This window comes from Poecile atricapillus, chromosome W (genome assembly GCF_030490865.1).
Source record: "Poecile atricapillus isolate bPoeAtr1 chromosome W, bPoeAtr1.hap1, whole genome shotgun sequence".
NCBI lineage: Eukaryota > Metazoa > Chordata > Aves > Passeriformes > Paridae > Poecile > Poecile atricapillus.
Window position 1 is genome coordinate 34,426,002 of NC_081288.1, and position 25,112 is coordinate 34,451,113.

A 25,112-nucleotide genomic window follows, 5' to 3' on the forward strand; every position below is an offset into this window, starting at 1 on the left:
AAATGGGTCATTAAACAAAAGCTGCTGTCAGGTTTCTCCAACAGCTACAGTTTCAGTCTTTAATTTTCCACTGGCCTGAACATCTTTGTCAGACATCCACTTCAGGTACAAATGTAAGAAATGGAGTTAGGTCTGATTCTTAGACAATCTTCTCAGACAGCAATCTGGAAAAAGAAACTTCAGGTGGTGGGCAGCCTGGGGTCCTACTTGTAGGTAACAATGAGAACTGGACTAAAAGAATTGTCCACGCAGTGGTCTTCTTCCAGGTATTTAGTGGGAACACTGGGGAGCAAGACCTCTCCATCTTTTCCCCATCACTGCGCATGGCCGTGGATCAGATTAAACACTCAGCTGAGGAATTTTCTGTGTAGACTGCATGTTAAAAATTGGGGGTTGATGAAATTTGCCAGTCATCTTGGTGGAAATTTGAAGAATAGCTTCTAATTTAAAAAAGAATTTTTAGGTAGATTCATAAAACAGCTGGGGAAGACGAGGCTTCAAAGCATCTCAACAGCAGTCATCCAAAACACTTGAGGAAGCTGCTGAACAGATATAGCCAGGCTTTTCTGAAAACACTCTTAGCATTAGGCCATTAACAACCCAAGCTGCCCAGCAGCCAGCTCTAGAGGCCTTCTGGGTGGGCAAAACTCATTAGACAGAGGCATGTGATATATTTATTTTTTTCTCTGGATTCAGGGAGTGAGTTAAATTGCTCAACTGGGCAGGTAATGACTGACTCAAGAAAATGTCTATCTCTTTTAAGCACCCTTAAATGTGACCAAGACAAGTGTTTCATTCATATCCTCTCTGTGATGATTTAAAGAATCCAGGCAAAATGAAACAGCTAAAATGAGAGATGCTTAGAATTACCAGCCATCAAACATAGCTGTTCATGGACATGTTATGAGGGAGTTGAATGGGAGTTCCTGGCAGAAGATGGGAATGAGTTTGTTTGTATTTCTTTCTGGGCAGTCTACTCAGCAGTTCAACCATTAAAGAGAAATTGCACCAGCTCTCTGAAGCGTCTGTAAAACTTACTCCATGTCTCTCACTGCCTCGGCCCTAGAGATCCTGGTGATTTTCAGACACTTTGCAGAAGTAAAATTTTTTTTTCAACTGTTGACATGCAGGCCCTGTCTTGAGTGTGTTGCTCCTCCTCTGTGTGCTTTGCCCTCTTGTCCCTCCAGTGGGAAATGTACACTTACAAGAGTGGTTTTCACATGGATTTATGAATAAAGCTGGGAGTATGGAGTTGCTATTCTATTGCCTGTGGGACATAACAACCTGGACTTGTTTTGTCATGTTTTTCCTTCATCTCAAGATGATTATTTCTTATTACTCCTCACCCATCTACAGATTATAAAACTGTCATTCTGATCCAACGACTAAACCTGTCAATGAATGAATGCTAATGTACCTGGCCAGCAGATGACTCCTGCCTCAGTTATGCATTTCTGGCATGCTTACAGCTCTGCTTACCTATTGCTCAGGCAGTCAGCCAAACCATTGCCCTGTCAACATTAAAAGATTTCCTGAGGCTCAGCAAGCTTCAGAATCCACATGGTGGCAACCTTAGATTCTCTTGTTCTTGCTTTTCCCATATAATTCATACTTCCTGAGCCTTAGTAATTTCGGACATCTTGCAAAAAAACTACCAAGGCATTTAAATAAACCTGCTTTAGAGTTGAAATAACACAAAAAAATAAATTATGGAAAAGATCAAAGTTGTTTTTCTTTAAGATAGCTGAAACCAGAAATTTGAAACTTCTCACTGAATTTCTAAAATGCTGGACATAGGCATCTTTTTTATTTATAATAAAACATTAAATACTCTTATTGAGAACATTCTTTATCCCATTATAGAAGAAGAAATTATTCACCTAAGGAGTAATTTTTTTGATTTTTCAATTAACTATTTAATTTGTTTATTAATATTTGAAGATGGCTTTAGTTTTCAATTTTAGTTTTCAAAACATCTGGCACTGAACTGGGTCAGCAAAGCCCTATTGGACTGCTCCTGCTGTGATTAGTCAGAATCTGAGTATCTGCCTATCTCTTTGGTCTTTAAATCTGAAACTGAAAGAATTTGCTACATAATGATTAAAATGAAATTATTTCTGTTACTTCATCCTTATTTATTTGAATTCTTTGCAAATATGAAGATAAACAAGACAATTAATTGGAAAAAAATCTCAAAACCTTGGCTAAGTGAAAAGAAAAGAGCAACACAAGACTAAGCAAAAGTGCCTAGGTAAGGCATGCTAGTACTTAATTTAATTTGCATGCTTTCCAGTTTTATTCACAGGCTTAACTAGACTGTTTCTATCACTTTAGACAGGAAGTTCCCTGAAAGCCTTGTCGCTACATGAATGTAGTGCTTGGTAGAAGAATAATTTACTTGTTTTATGAACTAGTGCTAGTGTGAACACAGTTCTCTACCATTATGGCTTTGTCCAAACTAATTTGCTAAGGAGAAAAGTCGTCAGTGTAACAGTGAATAAATGATCCCATTTGTCATTATTTCTTTTGTATTATATGTGTTGAAAAATTATGAAATTTATTGTGATTACACCACAGAGCAACCAATCTGTATTTCTGCTCCTGCAGGGCTTTTTCTGGGGGTGGTCAAAGACAGCTGGCACATGCATGTTCCTCAGAACACCTTACAGTTTTTGTGCCCACACTCACTGCTGTTCACAGTGTGTAGATTTAGAGCTTTCAGGCCCAAGGTCCTGGTGTGGCATCCAGCTTCCATAACTTGATAGACAGCTGACAGGGCACATAATGTCTGAGCAAGCATGGCAAGCCCAGCCTGCCAAAAGTGCTATGCATGTACATGGAGTACAGATAGGTGCTTGTGCTCAAGGCCTGGGAAAACTGGCACATCCAGCAGCATAATTGCAGTCTTTGCTGGTGTTATATTTGTGCAAATAAGAAGTATTTGGTGAATATAATTTGCGTTTCCACCTAGGGAAACTTCTGTTCTGAGATTATTAATTTCTTTCCCATGGCTGAGATCATTCTGTTCACAGTTTTTTTACCAAGAATATCTGTCAGTCTTATGACTCTGATAGAAACACTCCAGAAGGTTAAATTTTAATGATTGCTACATCTCTCTGATTTTTCTTGAAGAGGATAGGGTAAGACTGAGTTTCTTCATAAGCAGCTCCTGAATTTCTGGAATATTTCACAGAATGATAAAACAACACCTACTGACTGTAGGACACCAAGCCCAAAACTACCACAGTTAAGGAGCTGTTAAGAGGTGATCATAGTCAAAGAGAGGTTGGGCGTAAAGCTAAATCAGAATGCATACTGCAGCCATCCATTTTTCATTTATTGCCCTATATAAATCAGAGCCCATAGATGCTGAAGTTTACCGTGGAAATCTACAATCTTACTGTTTCTCTCCCTTTCCTCTCAGGTCTATTTGTTTATGCTGTATGTCCTTCAGCTTTCTTTTTCTGTTATCTTTTAAAAGATTTTTTTCCCCTTTTTCATTTCATTTTCTGTCTGAAGTGTAACATCACATGATGTCCTGAGGGAAATACTGCAATGAGGAGAAATGGGTGATTAGGTGATGTTGTGGCTTGATCATTATGGGCTTTTCTTTTTTTTCTCAAGAATGTTATGCTCAAGTGCTGGAAGATGTTAATGGCTGCCGTAAAGTTTGTCTTTGATCTGCAGAAAATTCCAAGCCTCATTAATCCCCTGGTTATGGAGGCACCCTCCATTTGGTCTAAACAAGAAGCAGCAGCTAAGCTCCAGTACAAAGTAAATTTGCTGAAAACAGTAGAAGCCACCACCCAGGCAGTTATTCTACAAAGACAAGCTGAAGTATGAACTAATTTGTGAAGAACAAAGAACTTTCTGGGAAATTATTATATATTCACTGACTGAGACATTAACTGATAGGAGCTATGTGTTTAGAAATAATCAGAAAACTGGGAAAAACAAATAGGCAATGTGGGTGGCCTAGGGAGAAAGCCAAGACAAAAAGCTTCTGTTGGGTAGAGTACCTACTGAAAATGGAGAGCTAGATTTCTGAGCAAGGAAATAACCTTCTACTGTTTGTTCCTACCACATTCAGGGTAATGGAGCTTTGTGTACATTCTTTGCAAATACACAGGCTTTCATCAGAGACACTTCAGTTGCCCCAAATCGCAGTTTCTTCTACAAAAACAAACATGTCAGGATGGTAAGTGACGCCTAAATGTTGGGACAGGAAAAACAGTTGATTGAAAATGGGAGATATTTTTAAAAGTTTGCTTGTTTACTGAGTTTGTAGATTTTTCCTATCTTGAGAGTCTCAATTCATGTCTGTGACTGCCTCAGTGAGGCTCAGGGAATTGAGGGTTCATGCAACTCAGACTGTCTTTCCTTTTTCACCATAAATAACTGCAGAATAAATCTGTCAGATGAATGATCTCCATGATTGTGCAGGTGAATAACCAGATTCTAGTTACTTTGGTGAATTTATCCTTAGGTCTCAATACTTACAAACATAGTTCCCACTTTTATTGCTGTATATGGTTAAGAAAGATTAGAAGACCATAAATCTGCACTGAGTTGAGCCTAAAACTAGATAGAGGTGTTTCAGGCTGCTGATGTGGTTTGGTCACTGCCAGAGCTCTTTTGAATGCGTACAATTGCTCTAAAGAAGCTTTTTGTGTCAATGAGAAGTGGGTCACTGGTGTCATTTTATTAGGCCATAGTCTAATGATAGACCTTATTTCTACTCTGATGCCTCTACCAACACTAGCCTTTTTCCTAAATTGTGTGGTAAATTTATAATCGATAGGACTTTCCAAGCTAAGAATTGTGAGGAAACTTCACTGGAATTTCTTTCAAAGGCAATCAAAATTTGAGACTCAAATTAAAAAAAAAAATTGATATTATTAAAAAAAACAATTGATATTATTAAAAAAAGCTATTGATATTATTTTACTTTATCACAAATGGCATTGGGACTAATTTATTTTCTATATGTATCTTTATTTTCTGTAGAGTCATACATTTATTTTGCAGTTTATCACTTTCCCTTTAGACTGATAAGTTTTGAAAGACTCTTTGAAGTCCTTGTTAGCTAATATAATCAGTGCTTCCTTTCCTCTGGGACTGCTTATACATATTTAACCTCCTAAGCCTGAAAAAAAAGTCACTGTAACAATCTACTGCTGCCCCATTCATACTGTTCTTTGACCCATTTCCATCAGAAAGGGAAAGTACTAATCTAGGCCAGATATCTTAAAATGTATCTGGATCCAACAACACAGTCAGACTTGAGTCTTTTTGGATTTAAATAGGTATCTTGAAACGTAATTTTATTTCCTCATTAATTGCAAGACATCCTTGGAAAATTTTGCTGCTATGAAATTAGAATGAGAATTATGTCTTTTGATCGCAGTATACAAAACAAATATTCAGGAAAAAACATGTTAGCTGTTAGTAATCAATTGTTACAGTTAGGTGATTTTGAAGTGGTATATCTGATCTCTTTTAAATTCCTACTGAAAATAAAGCATATTAAAAAGCAGAACTGCAAGGGACATCTGTAATTTTTCTAGTTTTTATAGACTTGGCAGGAGATTTAAGGCCTGGAATGAAAAGGTATCTGTGCTCCATCTCCCCTCTGCCTTCCAACCCCTGTGAGCCTGTGAGCATGTATATGCTGTGTGGTTTGGGGAGTTTGCTCAACTGTAGCCTTCTCAATACCTGTTCTGCTCAGGGAAAGCCTACCTAACTTGGCACTATTTAACCTCTCAGAAGTGCAAACTTTGCCTTGGAAATTCCTTACAGACTGCATTTTAATTTTAGCTAATTTTGTTCCAATTAATTTTTATTTGTAAAATAAAGAAAACGTCACAGTATACCAATGCCTTGAGTAAATATAGCCCAGCTATCTAAGCTGACCTGCTGTTGGAAAATCTAAGTAACTCCAATCCTTCCCTTCATCATTCTCTCATCCCCAAAGTAATAAAAGCAGAGCTAGAACAGCGAACACCTGGCATGCTGGTCACGCAGCATGACTTTACATTGTAATCATCTTGTCAAGGAGCTGAAAATAGCATTGTACTGCAGTGTTCACTAGTGCTTCAGGAAGGAAGACAATAACCAGTGTTTGGCAGCAGCTTACGTGCTAACTGTGAGTGCTACAGAAGTATTCCTCAAATTGTTTCCCTCCTCTCATCCTGAAAACATTCACCCTGCATCCCCTGATAATGTAGCACTGAGGCTCTCACTTCTAGTCTACAACTAAAGAAGTGGTGGGCAGTCACTGTGCTGCACACAACCAAGTAATCTCATATAGCAACACTCTAGTTTTCAACAAAATAGTGCATTAGATTAAATTAATTCTAGAATGCTTAGTGTGCCATAAAAGTTCCAGGAAAAAATGGCAATAAATGGCTTTGTGTGAATGAATTGAGGTGAATCATGTGCAGATAGGAGTCATGATAACACAATTATTGGACTACACAGAAACCCAGGAATACCAGATTTAAAATAGAAATTTGGACAAGATATCTTGCCCAAAGAGAATTTTTGAAAGCGATCAAGAGGGTGGAGAATGTTGCAGCTAACCTGGCACCAAGGAAATGCCACACAGGATTATAGGAATCTCAGGGGTGAAACAGAAGTCAGGGAACAGGAACCATTCTCCAAAAGTGGATGCTATTGTGGCAGAAAAAAATTTGTATTCAATTCTTGTAGGAAAAAAAAGCACAATATTAGGAAGACAGAAATCTGAGTATTTTCATGTTTGGTCACTCATTCATATGCACAGCTAACACAATAATCAGTGGACTAACAGCACTTGTACATTTTTTGGGTTTGGGGGACTGAGTATTTAATTATGAATATTATTGTATCACTTCATTACTTGAGCACGTCTCTCTGGGTTACTTTCTGCAGAAATTCATTGGAATTAACAAGCACACCAAAGGTAAGGGGCACAGAATGGTGTATTAGCAATGTTTATTCAAATTTGATGCTAGGTTAGCAATTCAACTGTATAGGGCCAGTCAACTTGCATTCACTAGCCTGAGGTGGAGGTAATTCCTGATCTGATCACTAAATTTTAAATTTTGGCACACTAGGAAAAAGCGGTAATATTGTAACAGTTTTTCAAAAGTCAAGTAAGATGACCCCAAGATATGTGGAGAATTTTGCATATCCTCTTTCCCAGGCACTATGATAAGAAGGCTGGTACTCCATTGATAGATAAATATGAATATAATCAGTACTGCTCCATGTTATTTTATAGAAAATGGTCAAACAACTATGCTTTTCTTCACTGAGGAGAGTACTTCCATGAAAATTCATTTATTTACTAAACTTATAGTCTGCTTTGACATATTCTGAGCACTTGAGTCAGTACTATCTTGCTTTCTCATTAAAAAAATAATGCTATACAGGGTAAATCAAGCATTCTGCATTACATAGGTCAAGAATTAACCAACTGCAGCCCACCAAAGCAATCACCAGAGGGAATTGCTCTCACGACATCTCACTGGAGATGCTTTTCCTGAACCTTTGTAGAAACACTGCACAGAACACCATGCAATGCTTCTACTGGGGATGATAAAAGCAGGGGGCAACAGGACAATTAAGGTAGAGAGTGGGACAGACATACAAAACAGCATGGATTGTGTAGTAACATAAATCCCTTTTAAACAAAATACTAGTGTAGTCAGGGGAAAACTAGAAAACCTCTCCTCCACTGTGTTGTATGGGATGTGCTGCACAGGGCAGGGCATAATGAAGAGCCTCAGAAATAATTCAAAGACTGAAGAAAATGGAAAAGCCATAAAGATGAAGAGTTTAGCTTATTAAAACAAGATATCAGAATATTTAATTACAGAATGTAAGTACAGCAAGTAGGAAGAAAATAGTGGTTACCAGAGGGGTTTTTATTCTAGCATAATGAGAAAGCAGGAATACAAGACAAACCAAAGAAATGTTAAATTGGATTTTTTGGCAAATGATGAAACTGATTACCTTCAGAAAAATTTTCGAAAGGGAAGCACTAATTTATCTATTTTTCATAAATTTTTATTAATATTTGAATTGGCCCTGATGCTGAAGTGATAAGAAAAATGTCAATGTTTTTGCAATGACTGACTTCTGGTCAGAACCTTTTTATCCATCAGAGATGATGCCTGAATGCCCTGTTTCTATGTAAGCATTTATTATGTATGTATTTTAATGCAGTTTGCTTGTCTGCATTGCCCTTTTTGAGCAGCCAATTAGGTGGTAATCATAGGGGTAAGGTCTGATCTGCACTTTCATTTTGTCAGGCAAAATTTAGTCTGATCTGTGCTTTCTTTCACTTAGACTAACAAGCTCTGGTTTTTAATTTTTGCTTTTATTTTTGTTTGTTTTTACTTTTGTTTTTGGTTCTGTTTTGTTGTGATGGAACCAACAGAGGTAAAACATGGCGGAAAGTTTTGTAAAATGAAATTTTAAGCAAGGGTTTTATTAATGCATTACTTTTTTTGCAAGGGCCTTCTCAGATAAAAAATTAAAACCTGATTACTCTTTTGCTGTGAGATATGTTGATGTGTCTCATATGCTATTATTTTTAGGTGTTTGGGAAAAGGGCAACTTTAGATAAAGACATGGAAAATATGTAAATGAAGACTTTTAGAAAGGGATGAAGGAGAGAGTAAACTATGATGAGTTTGCCACGTTTAAATACTACATGATGCTCAGGCTCCTTGTTTTTCCCCTCTGAAAGTCAGGAAGTTTTCAAATAATTATGTTTTAGCACATTATGTACACTGGAACAAGAGAAAAATAGAAAGATTGCTTATAACTCATGTGCACAGGACTATATATACATTTTTTTTTTGCAGATTTTAACCTCTTTAATTGCCTTTCTAACCAACCCATCACTTCTGCTGGTTTTATTTGCTAAAAAAATGTAAATTGAAAAAAATCAGCTCTGCACATACATTCTAGAATATAAAGATATAAACAGAGTGGAAAGCAGCTACTTGGATCAGAGTAGTTTACCAGTGATTGCTAAAACTTGTCATTTAAGATTGATGATCACTGTTTGTGCTACTGGAAAATGAGCTGAATATACATTTACTGTTTGCATTGACTCCAAGGACCTGGAACCATAAATGCATAGGTTTCTAAATGGCTGGTACAGCAAAAGTGAGTGTTGTGCCTTATGCCCCTTCCAGGTTTTGGTTTATTGATCCTAGATTACATAGTGCATGGTTGCTGAGCTGCCGACAAATGGAACTTGACAGTTCTCTCGGTGGGATATTGCTCTATGGTTCAGTTAACGACAGAGGAAACTTCTACCTAATTGACTTCTAGCTTATTGCAATTCCTTCCTGGTCTGCTGTCACAAACCCACCAGTATGACTCGTGTCATCTTCAGTAATTCTGTGAGAGAGAGAGGATGAAAAGTCAGGAAAAGTGATTTACCGTGTCGTTCCTGAGAGGGGTCTCTTCTGCTTCGAGAGTGAGAGACGTCTCTCAATAACAAAGCTCCTGCTGCCACTTGGCACTCATAACCTTAATCTGTCAACAATAGTACTTAGCATTTATATAATGGCATACTGGCATTAGCTAATTAATTCTTACAACACCACTGGGAGATGAGTCACTAAACACCTTTAGAAATACTTTCCTTTTAATACCTCTGGTGATGTTATGTGCTGAAAAGCACAGATTAGTGGCACTCATCTCAAAGAAAAGCTAGAGGGTGATCTTACTATTTTATAGTTGCTATTTTTAATTAAAAAAGGTAAAAAAAAACCCTTAGAAGTTTAGCAGAATTTAGTAAATCTTGATTCAAATTCACCTTTTGTCATAATGAAAGGGAATTCCACTGTATAACATTACTTCAAATGAAATCTCAAGGAATAGTGACTGGTGTTGGTTAAAACCCCAACAATATACTTGCTGTAAAACAAGATTAATACAGAGGGGAAAACATTGAAAACATTTTCTCACCTCAACAGCTGGGCCTTCCAGATTGCACTGAAGGTGTCAATCATTATTCCACTGGAACAGACTTACACGGCATACCAGCGCAAACCCTGCTGCAGCAGTGGAAATTTATTTTTTCCTCACTAGGAAAGCACCAATTTTGGGGTGGGGATGGTTTGTGTTGGTAAGCCTCATGCTGTTCTTTATCAATGGTGAGCACAGCCAGTTCCTGGCAGGTTAAAGTTCAGCCTTCCACCTTTACCTGCCTAGCAGGCAAGCAAGCTTTTTCAGGAGCATTTTCTCTGTTTCCATCCTGGTCCCTACTCCTCCTAGGGCACCCCAGCTCCAGGCCTGCAGTGCAGCCTCCCGGCACGTCTTGCAGGCAGCAAAGAGAAGATCAGAGCACTTTTCTACTGGATGCAGGTGTAGCACTGTCCTGATTTCAGCTAGGATATGGTAGGTTCCTCTCAGTAACTGTTACTGTTCTCTGTTTTGGATTCAGAATTAGGACGGTGGTGATAACACACTGATGTTTTGGGTTTTTGGTAGGTCATGTTTGTCCTAAGTCAAGGACTATTTACCTTGTCTTTAGCTCTGCCAATGAGGAGGTACAGAAAAGAAACTGTGAGGGAGCACAGCTGGGCAGGTGACCTGAACTGACCAAAGGGATATTTCACACCACAGAACATCATGCCCAGTGTACAAAACTGGGAGGAATTATCAGGGAATGCGGCTGATCTGGTTTTGGGAAGAGGATTCTGATATTAGTCAGTGGGTGGTGAGCAACTGCACTGTGCACCACTTTTTTTTCCCCTTTTAATTACAATTATTATTATTTACTATTATTATTGTATTCTACTTTATTTTCATTTATTAAACTGTTCTTGTCTCAAAATACATGTTTTACTTTGATTGTCCTCCCCCTTCCAGGATAGGGGGAAAGGAGGCTGAGTGAGCATGAGCATGTATGGCACAAGGCTGAAAAGACAAATGTACTGCTGAGCTGCAAATGAATAGATCTTTTAGTCTTAGTCCAGGACATCTCACCTCTTTGCTGAGTGCTGACAATTTAAACTTAAAATCAGTTTTCTCTCTCTGTGATCCAGGTATGAAACACACATCCAGTACCTTTCCTGTCAGTACCTGTCAGTACCATGGCTACAACCAAAGGAAAAGAAGGACCTTTCAGATGGGAAGGTACCATGACATCTGTGCCAGCCAAACAAGTTGCTGTTTGTTGTGTTACTGTTTACTTGCACACAGAATTACCCTTCTGTACATCAAAGTACAACAAACTTCTGGTAGTCGTATTTCTGCTGTATGGCACTGATTTTCACAGAGAAGGAATGATTTCTTTGGAATTTTAGTGTTAGGAAAATGCTTTGCTTACTCTTATGTATAATGATAGTAAGTCTTAAAATCAGTGCTTGGTATTGGAGTACACATATCCACACAACTTTTCATTGATTTACTTGTTTGCTGCAAGGATTATGACTATTCAACTCAAAATAAATCTCAAGTACCTATTCCCCCCTAAAAACACCCAACGGTTACAATTAATAAGCTATTAAAATATTTAACATATGGAAAGTGGCAGCCTTACAGTCTGCATATAATTAGACCAAATATGTAAAAATTAACCTTGGCAGTTCCTAAAGTATTGAAGTTTTTTATACACCATATATATGTATATGTCTGCAACATCAGTTTAGAAGTTCTCTTAATGTGAGAGCTATTGATTATATATTTTGTGTAACCATAGGTATGCTCATAATAAACTCACATCTATTGCAACTGATATTTTGATTAACATAAAATGAGAATACATATCAGTTGTTTGTTGATTTAATGTGTATAAAATAATAAGAAAACAAAGTATGCAAGTAATCTATATCTAGTTTGCTTTTTTTTTTTTTTTTTTACCACAGAACTTCTATGTCAAAATATTTAGATACCCTTGTATTCTGTTGTGGCAAAGATTTAATTGTTTTTATGTGATTCATATGTGGGATATTGGATTTAAAAGAAAAAAGTCTTTGAAAAGAAGTTTTTAAAAAGTAGCTTGTGAGAATTCAGTAATTTTCTGCAATTGAATTCAGAGTTGATTTTTTCTTTACATTACCTTTAAAATAAATTCCAGAAATTCTTTAATGAAATAGCATCAGAAACTTCTCAGACAAACATCTCTGATTTTACTTGCATACATTTAGAAGCAGACAGCAATCCTATACTCTTATGAAAAGGATGTGATTTGATTAACAAGCATGAATTAAGTCTGAAGGTTTTAGCAGTTTATAAAAAAGTAGATGAAGACTTAATACAGAAAATATTTCCACGGAACATTTTCTAACAGGCTTCAGATTTTCTGAGAGATGATCTTACTGTAATAAAGCATGTCTATGGCAAGAAGCAAAAAGCTAGCATTACTTATATAAACTCTTTTTTCAATGTTTTTCAGTGTTGTATTACTCTGTGTGTTTGACACACCAGTCTCTGTGACTTACTTTTATGATCTATGAAAGGTCTCCAAGATAACTCTACTCCCTTATTTAATGAAATATTTTCCACTTTCAGTTGCAAACAATAAATGATTGATATGTCATTGGTTTTTTTTTTTCCTTAAGGAATGCCAATTTGTCCCTGGTGGAGCCAGCAGTGTCTGCCTGCTCCCTGCTCAGCACAGGAATAGCCAGAGGGCTGGGATGGATGCATTGGTAATGCAACACGTGGACTGTTTGTTTGGAGAACTCAAATGAAAGCAGGCAGTATGATCAAGATAAAGCTTTTAATGATGTTTGTCTTATCATAGTTATGAATGCTGTCTATTGATTCTCCTCCTCATTTACCCAAATTGCTAAGTTGTTTTCAACTTCTTCCTACAATTAACATGAATGAAGCTGACTGTTGCCTGGCTAAAAACGTTTGCTACTCAATCTTCATTCATTAACAGCTGTCATGAACAGTGGTCAGGCACAGGAGAGAGGCCTAAAATTTAAACCATACATAGAAAGTAAAGGATTGACTAAATGCCTTAGAAAAGACTCGTTTATTTTAAAATTTAGTTGGTGCAAAACCTGATGACATATGACAACAGAACAGGGGTTGGGAGTAATTTGAACAACAAAATGGAGTGCAGAATTGTTCTACTGTGCCAGCCTGAGTTCCTGCCATCTTATTGTTCTAAAAATTGCTGCTTCATTTCTTCAGCACAGCTATTCCTAGAGAGCATATGAGGAAGAACACACAGGAATTTTAGCCGTCTTCCATTTGCATTTTTCTTATTGACTTGGAAAAAATAATCACTAAAAATTTTCAGCCATACAAAGGCCTGTCCTGGATCAGGAATAGTGTGGCCAGCAGAAGTAGGGAGGTCATTCTTCCCCTGCACTCAACACTGGCGAGGCCATACCTGGAGTGCTGTGTCCAGTTCTGGGCCCCTCAGTTTGGGAAGGACTTTGGGATGCTTGAGGAAGGATGTTGAGATGCGTAGAGCTCTTGTGTCCAGAGGAGGGCAACAAGGCTGGTGAGGGACAGCTGAGGGAGCTGGGGTTGTTTAGCCTGGAGAAAAGGAGACTCAGAGGTGACCTTATCCCTCTCTACAACTCCCTGAAAAGTGATTGTAGGCAGGTGGGGGTTGGTCTCTTTCACCAGGCAGCAACTGACAGAATGAGAGGATACAGCCTTAAGCTGTGCCGAAGGAAATACAGGTTGGATATCAGGAGAAAGTTTTTTAACAAAAGAGTGATAAAGAATTGGAATGGGCCACCTGGGGAGGTGGTGGAGTCACCATTCCTGGATGTGTTTAAAAAAAGATTGGATGTGGCACTCTGTGCCACGGTTTAGTTGAGGTGTTAGGGTTGGGTTGGACTCGATGATCTTGGAGGTCTCTTCCAACTTTGTGATTCAGTGTTTTTGTGAAAGAATCCTGAGGTGGCATGTAATGGAGATGTTGGACTAGTGGTCACTGAGTATTTTGAATAACTTATTGACTGGCAAGCAGCTGAAACATAGGTGTACTGAGGCCAACAAGGAGCCATGACTTTCCAATTACACACCACTGGGTACATTTTCATTTGGTATACAAAAACAGCAGCAGTTTCATTGCTGCCTTTCTTTTGCATTCCTACTTCATTGACTTTCTCCTTCATATTATAAGCATTTCTATCCAAATTTAGCTCTGTCGAGGGGTTGAAGATGAGCAGACCGTTGCTGCTCAGTTTGTTAACAGCTTGCATCAGTTAACTGTACTAGACACATTTAAAGTTTTAGAGACTCCACCTTTCTGACTTTGGAAAGGAATTTGTGTCACACCAGGAAATACCAGAGAAAACTCAGCTCATAATGAAAAAAGTGATCGGAAACACATTTCTGATGAAGGATATATACAGACTTAAGAATAAAGAAAAAACAAAATACATACAAGGCCAGCCTCTTCTCTCCTCTCTTTTTCCCTTGATTGCATTCCTACACTTGCTCTTATCCCATTTATCTGTGCTCTAGATGAAAAAGCTTTTTAAAGAGCCATAAGAATGATAAAGAATTAGGAAATATTTGTATAATATAAAGCCTAAGAAGCTCAGTCCATTTAACATACTTGAAGAAAGGAAGAAAGTAGAGGAATATAGTCTATAAATTCCTGTAACAGTAAGATTAGAAGAGACAGCTCTTCAATCTATCCCACAAATGTGGAACAGCCTCTAATAGAAGATAATATTAGGCAAATTCAGCCTAGAAATTAGATGCAACTTAGAAAGTGCAGGTAGTTAAGCAATGGACCAATTTTTCGGCTTTAGAATAGATACTGATTTCTTACAATCTTGCAACACAAATGGGCCTATTTATGAAATATGTTTCTCTATTTTTACTACAGCTGTTGAAATCAGCTAGTAAAGTGAGAGATTTTCTATATTCTAAAAAAAGTTCTTTTGTACCTGAGTATTAGTAACCCCATGTACAGAGAGAGAGAGAGAAAACAGAAAAATCATGGAAACAATGCTAGCAGGAATGAATACATGCACTCCACTCCTGCACCAGTTTCAGTCCCTGCCTTGGAAAACCACATGTTGCTTGTTTGCCTTCTAGTGGCTTGAATTTAGAATAGCTTCAGCCAAGAATAGGCTTTGCAAAAGAGCTAAGTGAAACTGAGAAGTTATTAGCTCACAATCACTATAGCAAGCTCTGAAATGTCAATATGCCTCTGGTGGGAAAGCATCTGTGAAATGCCACATAGTCCATTAAGAGTGTGTAAGAGATCAGTGGTACATGTGTATGAAGCTATTCTAGAGAATCCTGATTTCAAAAGGACAAATGTTTTCCAAGTAGATATGGCTTCTCTGATACTGTCTTCTTTTCATTCAAGCACCTATATTAATATTTTTGGAAATCTTTGGCACAGCTGTGACTCTGAAACTGTGGTCTCTGTGGAGCTGCTCTACTTAGTGTGGGATGGGTCTCCCCTGGCTCAGCTGGGCCTACTGAATATAGCAAAAAAGACTGAGTGTGCTTTACACGTCATAACTTAATTTGAAATGACCTTCACAGAATCCTGTTGTTCCGTCATGGAATATTTGTGACTAAGGATATAGGCAAGGCCTGGAATCTAAGTTGCTGCAATATAAAAAGACAACAACAGACAATCCTGCTCCTGCTGCTACTGAGCATGTAAACACGTGTGCCTCTGTTTCCGCTAATGAAGCTACATTGATTTACATTACTGCTAAGGGCTAAGCTACAGCAGTATTTGAAGTAATATATATGAATTTACACTTGAACTAACCTTTTATGATGTGATATTTTAACATGTACAAAACTGTTCCTCTTAGTGAATGGAAACTGCTCTATTAGTGTGAATGTATTTTTTTCTGAACTACATTTTTAGTTTGTAGCATATTTTTACTCCTTAACCATCTAAACTATATTTAGATTTACAGGATGAGTTTCCATATTAATAATACACTCAGTTATTTGCTGAGAGGCATAAACTCATTCAGAGATGACCCTTGTCTACTTGAATATCAAGGCTGCTGTCAAATCTTGCTGGTCTTTTTCTCTCCACTCTGGAAGACTAGTAACTATCTCTGTGCTAGCTGGACTAAATTAGTCTGCACTACTCTGATCCGTTCTGCTGAACACTGAAGGCTTACTAGAGATCTCTGTTGCTTATATGCTGTTCTGCTAAATTTAAGTGGGTCAGAAACTATCATCATGCTGTCACAAAAGCTATTTTTAAACTTAATACAGCTCAGAGCTGGATTAATGAGTGCACATCCGTCTAGCTGTGCATGAGCTCAGTATGGTCCAGCAGGAAATCATGCCCTTGGTAAGCACACGTGAGGAGCATCTTTCTGTGTCAGTGCTCATGGCCACCTGTTCAGATGGCCTAGTGCCCTCTTGCAATGTGGTCAGACAGCTGACTATGGATGTTCATAAAAGCAAGGACAGGTTTAGAGCCATACAAGGAATAACACTGCAAATGTCAGCTCCTCAACAGGGCTGCATGTGGCAACATACATAGCATATGCCCATTTCTTGTATGCTTTTTGTATGTATCAGAGTGGTCAAGAGTACTAAATTTCTGGCACATAATTCTGGGTGCCAAAAATATATACATTCTGCTTTGAGAGAAGATGGGAGAAGAGTACAGAGAGTTGGATTCTTCCTGTATCAATTTGCATAAGTAATTAGGTGGTCTAATTTCACAGGTCAAAAGAGTATTTTTTTTATTTTCAATATGGAAAAACTTTCCATACATATATATGATGGATTTTTTTCACATGAGCTACACTCCCAAGAATTCATTTTCTGCACAGAAGCCTTCCATAGCTGCACTAAGACAACAACTCACAAGTGATCAGCAGCTGTCCCTATGTGAGATACGGCAGTAGCACTATGCAACAGGAATACTTCTAGCTGTAGTAAGAATGTGTAAAGATGTTCAATGACTCAATGTATTTTATATATTTCAGGTTATTAATGAGCCATTTTTCCATTAGATACCTATATAAGAACATCCAAATATCATTCAGTGTATTGTTTATTTTACTCTTGAAAACTACCTGGTAGAAAAATTACTGTGAAAGACATAGAAAATCTTTAACTTCTAATTCCATTTTCACCTCGGATAACTTTGAAAAATAAAAATTTTTCAGCAAGTCCAGAACCCAAATGAGTTTGGATAGGAAAGGGCAGAAAAAAAATTAAACTCCAGAGGAGGAAAGGAGACTCTTTAAATATGTCTTCAATGGCTAAGTCCTGCCTATTCTCTAGAGAATCCTTATTACCTACTAACTTATAGGTACAACTAATAACAACTTATATAGCAATTTCTAAACATGAATCCAGATGTCTTTCTGGCTTCTGGATAGATATCAGACTAGTGAAAAATCAAGTTTCTTGGAATTGCTGCTGTCTTAATGCAATAAACCCAAGATTTTCATGTAGGAAAAGGTAAGTAAATGAAGCAAATGACAAGATGGCATAAGCCTTCTTAAAAATTAACAAGAAATTGAAAATAACAGTTTGAGTCATCTGCATCTATGATTGGATTGTAATTTCATATTATTTTACATGTTAAGTTCAAATAGCGGCATTAATATAGTACAATTTTTTAATCATTTCCATGCAGAAGTGTCCTGTTCATAAACTGAACCACCTGTTTATAGCTAACTAGTAAAATTAATAAAATATAAGCTTTCCCTTGGTGTAATTACATGTTACATTATTTTACGTACATAGACATTGTCAAATCAAACTCTCCAAATACCTTGGAATGGAGTCTCTATACTCATGAATAAATGATTATGAAGACAAATATCTCACCCATACAATAACCCAAATTCTTCAGGTCGTCTTCTACAAATCCTATTCTTATTTTGCATGTCTGATGCTTTTTCAGTCTCTTGGCCTGCCCTCTGCTCACTGGAGCTGTATATGTGTCCATAGCTGTCCTCATGGGGAGGACAAGGCTATTTCATTACTAGCCCAGAATACTGTGACAACAATGAAATAGAGTGAGCCAGTCATTTATCACATACGAACAACAGACCCTGGAGGTATTCGGATACCCAAAAATTAGAGTTTTTTCTTATTTTGAACATTTATTCACAGACATGGCACAAGGAAAGGCACTGAAAATTTGACATTGTCACACAGCATTACCAAAAGACCTTTACATCCTAAAATAACACTGTTTTGTCAAAAGTATACTTACTCTTATGTGACTGTTCTAGAAATATCAGAGAAAGTAATGGGACATGAAAAGCCTGCAAATGGTCTCCATTAGACCTCTACAGTGACCTGTGAGATGACTCCATTGTACAAAGCTTAAGCTGAATCCATTGCATGCTTGGTTCTAAAAATCTCAAAGTACTTTGAGGAAAGACTGATTGGATATAAGTGAAATTTTGCTTGAATAACAAGACTAGTGTCTGTGTGCACAGTCTCTGTTTTATGTAACCACTGTAAAGATGCTTTTAGTACTAAACTGGGCAAGAAGGATGTTGTTCTGCTACCACTTTCATCGTGATCAAAGAGAATAACATTATGGCTTTATGATCAGAAACATTTTCTGACAGGTAGAATGATCGTGGTAAGAATCTTCAATAAAGTAGGGTTACAGTCCCGTAGTGATTCTGGAAAAGGGACTGCCAAGTACATGATCATCAAATTAATGGAAAAAGATAATGTTTTAGAGAGAATAAATAGGCCAGTATGTTAGGAGACAGCTGGGATCAATGAACTACCACTGACTGTTTACCAGCTGGTAAATATCCCCATCCAGAGAGCTGGCCAGCAAGGGTCTTTTCTAATGTGTGTTAAGATAATCTGTATTTTTGAGATTCATGAACCTTCTCAGCTTGGTTTACAGGCAGAAGCCAAGTCATAATGTTGAAGAAAGCTGCTTTTGGCTTTCCAATAGATATTTTGTACCAAGTTATGTGCTGTTGGCTGTAAAGGAAGATGTATTGGAGGATAAAGTAAAGACAAGGCAAACTCTGAACACTGGAACTAACAAAGTATTCATGACCCTAATAAATTTTGTCTGATTTGACAGTGTAGCCAGGGAATCAGGAAGACTAGAAGACAAATATGTATAAAATGCTACAGGCCCCACGGTTAAAAAAAGATGCTGGAATGGATCTCAGACATCTTTTGTTCTGGATCAAAAGGCAAAGCATTTCCTATTCTCAGATTTTACAGTCCTATCTATCACTGGCTGATAGCATCTTTGGGATAGACACACTGTGAGTCAGTGCATCTTTTAACTCCTTCTCATGGTTTGACAAGAAAAGCCCACTCAGTTTTGCCAGTAAAGCAGAAATTACGTCAAATCCATGGTTTCCTCTCACAAAAGCTAATCCCTGTCCCAGCTCTCCTATAGCACACAAACAAGGACAAAAGGAGTCTTTGGAACATGAACAAGAAGCATAACATTACAGGAAACAATTTTTAACACAGTTTTAAAGGTAAGATTTGTCACTAGTTCTCCCTAAATCATTATTAGGTTTCCTAAAAGGTACTGAGAAGTACTAGTAGCAGGCTAAACTGAAGCTTTAGAGTTGTTCTTAAGAGCTCTGGTCCTGAAAAGCTCCCAAAGAAAGTTTCCAGAAATGGAAAAAAAATAGGACAAAATTTGTATTCAGATTTGATACCACTCTTAAAGCAACGGTTTAAAAAAATTGTGAAAAAAAATCTCTGTTTTTTTGTAAAAAATGAGTTCCCATTGAACAAGGAGAATGGTCACTACAATTTACCACCTGTAAACAAGACTGATGTTTTTCTATGCAATCATAGCATAAAATTATCATTCTCCATATCAATACATCTGATTTTTTTACAACAATTCTTTTTTGCTTGTGTTTCTGTTTATTTTTTTACCAGATAATTTCCTAATAGAAGAGTAGAAGAGATTTTAAAGTTTCTAGATATTTTATCAATAGAAGTACACGTCAGAGAGCTAGAACTTTTGGAAAAACTTGGAGGGAAAAGCCATTCAGTCTTGGGACATCTTTGCACAGCCACAGTGATTTTGCAATTCAAGTTTGGAAGAAAAAGAAAGGTCAGATCTCACTGTCCAGAAAGAACTGAAAAATCTGAACCAAGGGAGCAGAATCTTTAAGTCTATTTTTCTTTGGATTTCAGAAAAAGATTGAAAGCAAGTTGCTCTCTCATAACTCTACCCAAATACTGGGAATATGTATCTTACTTGACTATGGACTGCCATCTGATGGTTGTAGTTAATAATGCTGAAGGACGTGTTGAATTTCTTTATTTTTTTTTTTATTTTTAAGCCCAAACCTACCTTAAAGAAAACACAACAAAGGCCTCATATAACACTTCTGGATGGACTTCATTTGGCTGGTGATTTACAGTTTTCATTAAATTTTTGACATAGTATTTCAAATTTACCATAACATCCCTTGGAAAGGTTTTTCACTACAGTGAAGAACATCTAATAAATTCCAATGTTCCACAGAACAGCTGGGACTTTAAGTTGAATTTTCCAGGATTCATGTAATTCACACATGTGTTGTCTGAGAATTTTTCTGGAGAGGAACAAAATCTCCTCTTGCAACCAGGCTTTAATGACCTATTTCTGCAATATTAGAAAAAGGTCTCACACAACGGGCAGAGCCCAGTTAATAGTGTCAGACATGTCAATATAGGTTAGGACTCTTTGAGAAATAGATGTCTTCCTCTTCAAAAGCTGAAGTGTAAAGTAGCTCAGCTCAGAAGAAACTGATACAATCTGTTGGTGACCTTGATGGTTATTGCTAAAATCTAATGCTCTTTGTTTAGAGCTCAGTTGAGAATCTAGAAAAAATACCAATGCAAATTTTTGCATGTTTCAGGGCACAGTACAAACCAGGCTGAAAAGTAGCAAGAGTATCTTTTTTCATCCAGCTGCATCCCACAGCAGTGTCAGTGTTTGCTACATGTTGAAAGACACTTTCACTATCAATGGACTCAAAAAATTCCCCTTTCTCTATGTGTCAGCTGTCAATATTTATTCTAAGTGAAGCACTGGCATTGAAGAACTCTCTTGTCGTAATGAATTTAAGGAGATTATAGGTATTCTAACACTAAACTCTTTTTGAGTTGTATGCCAGAAAATATCCTAAATTAAAATAAAACATACAAACATAGATACCATGATGAGTTTCTGGCTGTACTTCTTGAAAGGGAAATTTGTCAGGCTTGAGAAAAACAAGAGCCCAGGGATCTTAAAAATATGAAATATGACTGCTCAGATAATACACATTCAGGTTAAATAAGTTATTAAGAAAGGGTTTATTGCAATTCTTTTAACTTTTAATTGTTCAAACAAAATGCAGAGGATTGATGGTTGATAACAGCATATGAGACCCTTATGGTCTCACTTAAGCAAAGTTTCGGCATTGTACTCAAGCTAAATGCCTTACTTCCCCATGTGTTGACTGAAAAAGGACAAAATTTATGCAGTAACAGCAAAAGGTAAAGGTATAAACAATCACTGCTTAAATCCTTAAAACAGTCTTCTATTCAACAGATGAATTTTAACTTCCATGCACATAAATTTGAGTAGGTCACATACATTTGGATGAGTACTGCTCTCTAGAAGAATCATTCACTGTTTTGACCACCAGAAGGCCTCCTTACACTGGGAAAGATGCTGTAGCAAAGTCACTGAGCTTTCCCTCTCCTTAGGTTGCAAATCATTTGGTTAAAGATAAAGGTGAAGTGATATATTTTTGAAATGTTTTTCTTTCCAACAACATCAAATTTTGGTTTTAAATTTATAATGCTTTATTAAGGACAATGTTTAAAAAATATTTCTAGTATCACATTTCTCATAGTCCTGTCCTCTCCACAGAACTACTTTTATTATTATTTTGGATGCTCAGTGTTGGAATTTTTCTTCACATACCCATCTCTTTAACTTCTGGTCTTCCCTAACACATGAGTCACTTGTGCCGTATTTAAGGTGAGAAAAGGTTGAGAGTCCTCTCATATTGTGGTCTCTTTACTGACACAAATGAGTTCACAATTTCAGATAATTCAGTGCAGCAGTATATTGGAGATTATTTGTAACTTATTTTCTCTATGTGAGATGAACTTGGAATGCTGAATTTATGCTGAAACTCTCTTTTCTTTTTTGGTGTTTTGTTTTTGTATTGTGTGGAATGGGGTTTGAAATTTAAAAGGTGATAAGATTTAGCATTTGTCATCCTACCTAGTTTATCATAAAAAAAAGCCAGTGTTGCAGAACTAGGGAACTGTTAGAAATGACAAATAGAACAAAAATTTGAAAAGTATACACTGATTTGTATTGCCCTCATTTTCAGATTCTCTAAACCAGGGTTCATATTTGATACTTTAAAAGAAAGGTGTTTGAAATCAGAGAATGCTCTAAAACTTGAAACTGTACTACCGTACTTCATTTAGTCCCACTGTAGTGTAAAAGTAATTGATTTAAGATTTGGAGGGGAGTGTAGCAATACTTATTATTTTCAAGGATGTTCTATCTTTTTTACTACAGCTATTCCTTTCTTGTACTGGAAAAAAAGGACAGATAAACCAGAGATTATTATATTCCATGGTATTTGTTTCATTAAAATGCTCTATTAGAATAGGAGATACAAGATATAGAAATAATAGAATCACAGAATCAACTAGGTTGGAAAACCTGCTGAGATCATCAAGCTCAACTTGGTCAACTAGATCATGACACTGAGCACCACGTCCAGGCTTTTCTTAAACACCTCTAGGGATGGTGACTCCAACACCGCCCTGAGCAGCCCATTCCAATGACCAATTGCTCTTTCTGGGAAAAACTTCCTAATGTCTAAAATAAACCTCCCCTGGTGCAGCTTGAGACTGTGTCCTCTTGTCCTGTCCCTGGTTGTCTGGGAAAAGACACCAACCCCCACCTGTCTACAACTTTCTTTTGGGGAGTTGTAGAGATTGGTCAGGTCTGAGCCACCTCTTCTCCAGGCCCACCACTCCAGCTCCCTCAGCACCTCCTCATAGGTCTTGTGTTCCAGACTCTTCACCAGACTTGTTGCCCTTCTCTGGACATGCTCCAGCATCTCAACATCTTTCCTAAAGTGAGGAGCTCAGCACTGGACACAGCACTCAATGTGCAGCCTCACCAGTGCTGAGTACCAGGGAACAATCACTGCCCTGCTCCTGCTGGCCACGCTATTTGGATACAGGCCAGGATGCCGCTGGCTTTCTGGGCCATGAAGGCACGCTGCTGGCTCATGTTCAGCTGGAGTTGGTCAGTTCTCCCAGGTCGTTTTCTGCCAGGCCACTGTCCAGCCACTCTGTGCCCAGCCTCTAGTGCTGCACGACATAGATTATTTTGGCAGTAGGCTACAACATTAGTTATTTTTCCTTTTTATGACTTGTTTCTAAGCAAAAATATAGAGCTATTAGTTCAATTTTCAGCTTATTAGGATTGCTTAAAATAACAATTATGGTGTCAACAATACATGCCCAGAGCTTTGAGAGTAATTGCACATCAGCAAGAGTGCATCTGAGGAGAAGTACAAAGGACTTTTTCCACTTTAGCCAGGATGTCAGCTTCATTGGGGACCCAAATTAAATGCCTCTATGCAAATGCACAAAGTGTGGGGAATAAAAATGAGAAGTTAGAGGTGTACCCACACCTACAGAACTATGATCTTATTGGCACCATGTAGATATGGCCCATTTGACTGGGTTATTGGAATAGAAGGGTACAGGCTTTTTAAGAAGGACAGTCAGGGAAGAAAAGGAATGAGTGTTGCTCTCTATGTCAGTGGCCAGCTGGAGAGCATGGAGCTCCCTCTGCCTGAGGACAGATGAGAAGCTGACTGAGAGCTTATTGGTCAGGATTAAAGAGAGGGCAGACAAAGCTGACTTTATTCTGAGGGTCTGCTACAGGCCACCTGACACAGAAGACTGAGCAGGTGAGGCTCTCTATAAGCAGATAGGAGCAGCCACACATTCATAAGCCCTGGTCCACATGGGGAACTTCAACCACCCCCATGTTGGTTGGAGGGACAGCACAGCCGGGCATAAGCAACCCAGAAGATTCCTGTAAGGCACTGATGAGAACTTCCTTCTCCAAGTGATAGAGGAGCCAAAGAGATGAGGTACTATGCTGGACTCTCTTCCCACATGAGGGGCTGGTGGGGAATGTGAAGCTTAAGAACAGCTTGGGCTGCATTGACCATGAAATGGTGCAGTTCAAGCTCCTTAGGGAAGCTTGGAGGTGCACAGCAAGCTCACTGCCTTGGACTTCTGGAGATCAGACTTAGGCCTCTGCAGTGGTCTGCTTAAGAGAGTGCCATGGGATGAAACCCTGTAGGGAAGAGAAGCCAGAGGAAGTTGGTTAATATTCAAGGATCACCTCCTACAAGCTCGGGAGCTATGCCACACCCTCCAAGTCACAGAATACAAAGTCAGGGACTTTGACAGGTAGAATGAAGAAGCCTGCTGTAGAAGATCAGGTTTGAGAACATCCTAGAAGTTGCACAAGTCCGTGGGACCTGATGAGATGCATCTACAGGTCCTGAGGGAACTGGCAGAGGAGGTGGTAAAGTCGTTATCCATTGTGTTTGAGAAGCCATGGCTGTGCACTGAAGTTTTCACTGACTGAAAAAGGGGAAATACATGGCAAATTTTTAAAAAGGGAAATAATAAAAACTTGCATAACTACAGGCAGGTCAGTCTCATCTCTGTGCCCAGCAAGATCATGCAGCAGATCCTCCTGGAAACTATGCCAAGGTACATGGAAAATAAGGAGGTGATTGATGACAGCCAACACAGCTTCACTAAATGCAAATCATGTTACACAGCTTCACTAAATGCAAATCATGTTTGCCCAATTTGGTGACTTTCTATGACAGTGGTGGTGGGGGAGGAAAGAGACCTGATGTAATCTATCTGGCCTTGAGCAAAGCATTTGATGCTGTCCTGCTTGACATCCTTGTCTCTAAACTGGAGAGACATGGATTTGCTGGATGGAACGTTCAGTGGATGAAGATTTTGCTGGATGGTCATGATCACAGGTTTTTAGACAACCACTCTGTGTTCAAGTGAGGATCCTCAGGCAAGTGGGGTTCCTCAGAGGTTGGTATTGGGACTGGCACTGATTAACATCTTTGCTGGGGACACGGACAATGGGATCAAGTGCACCC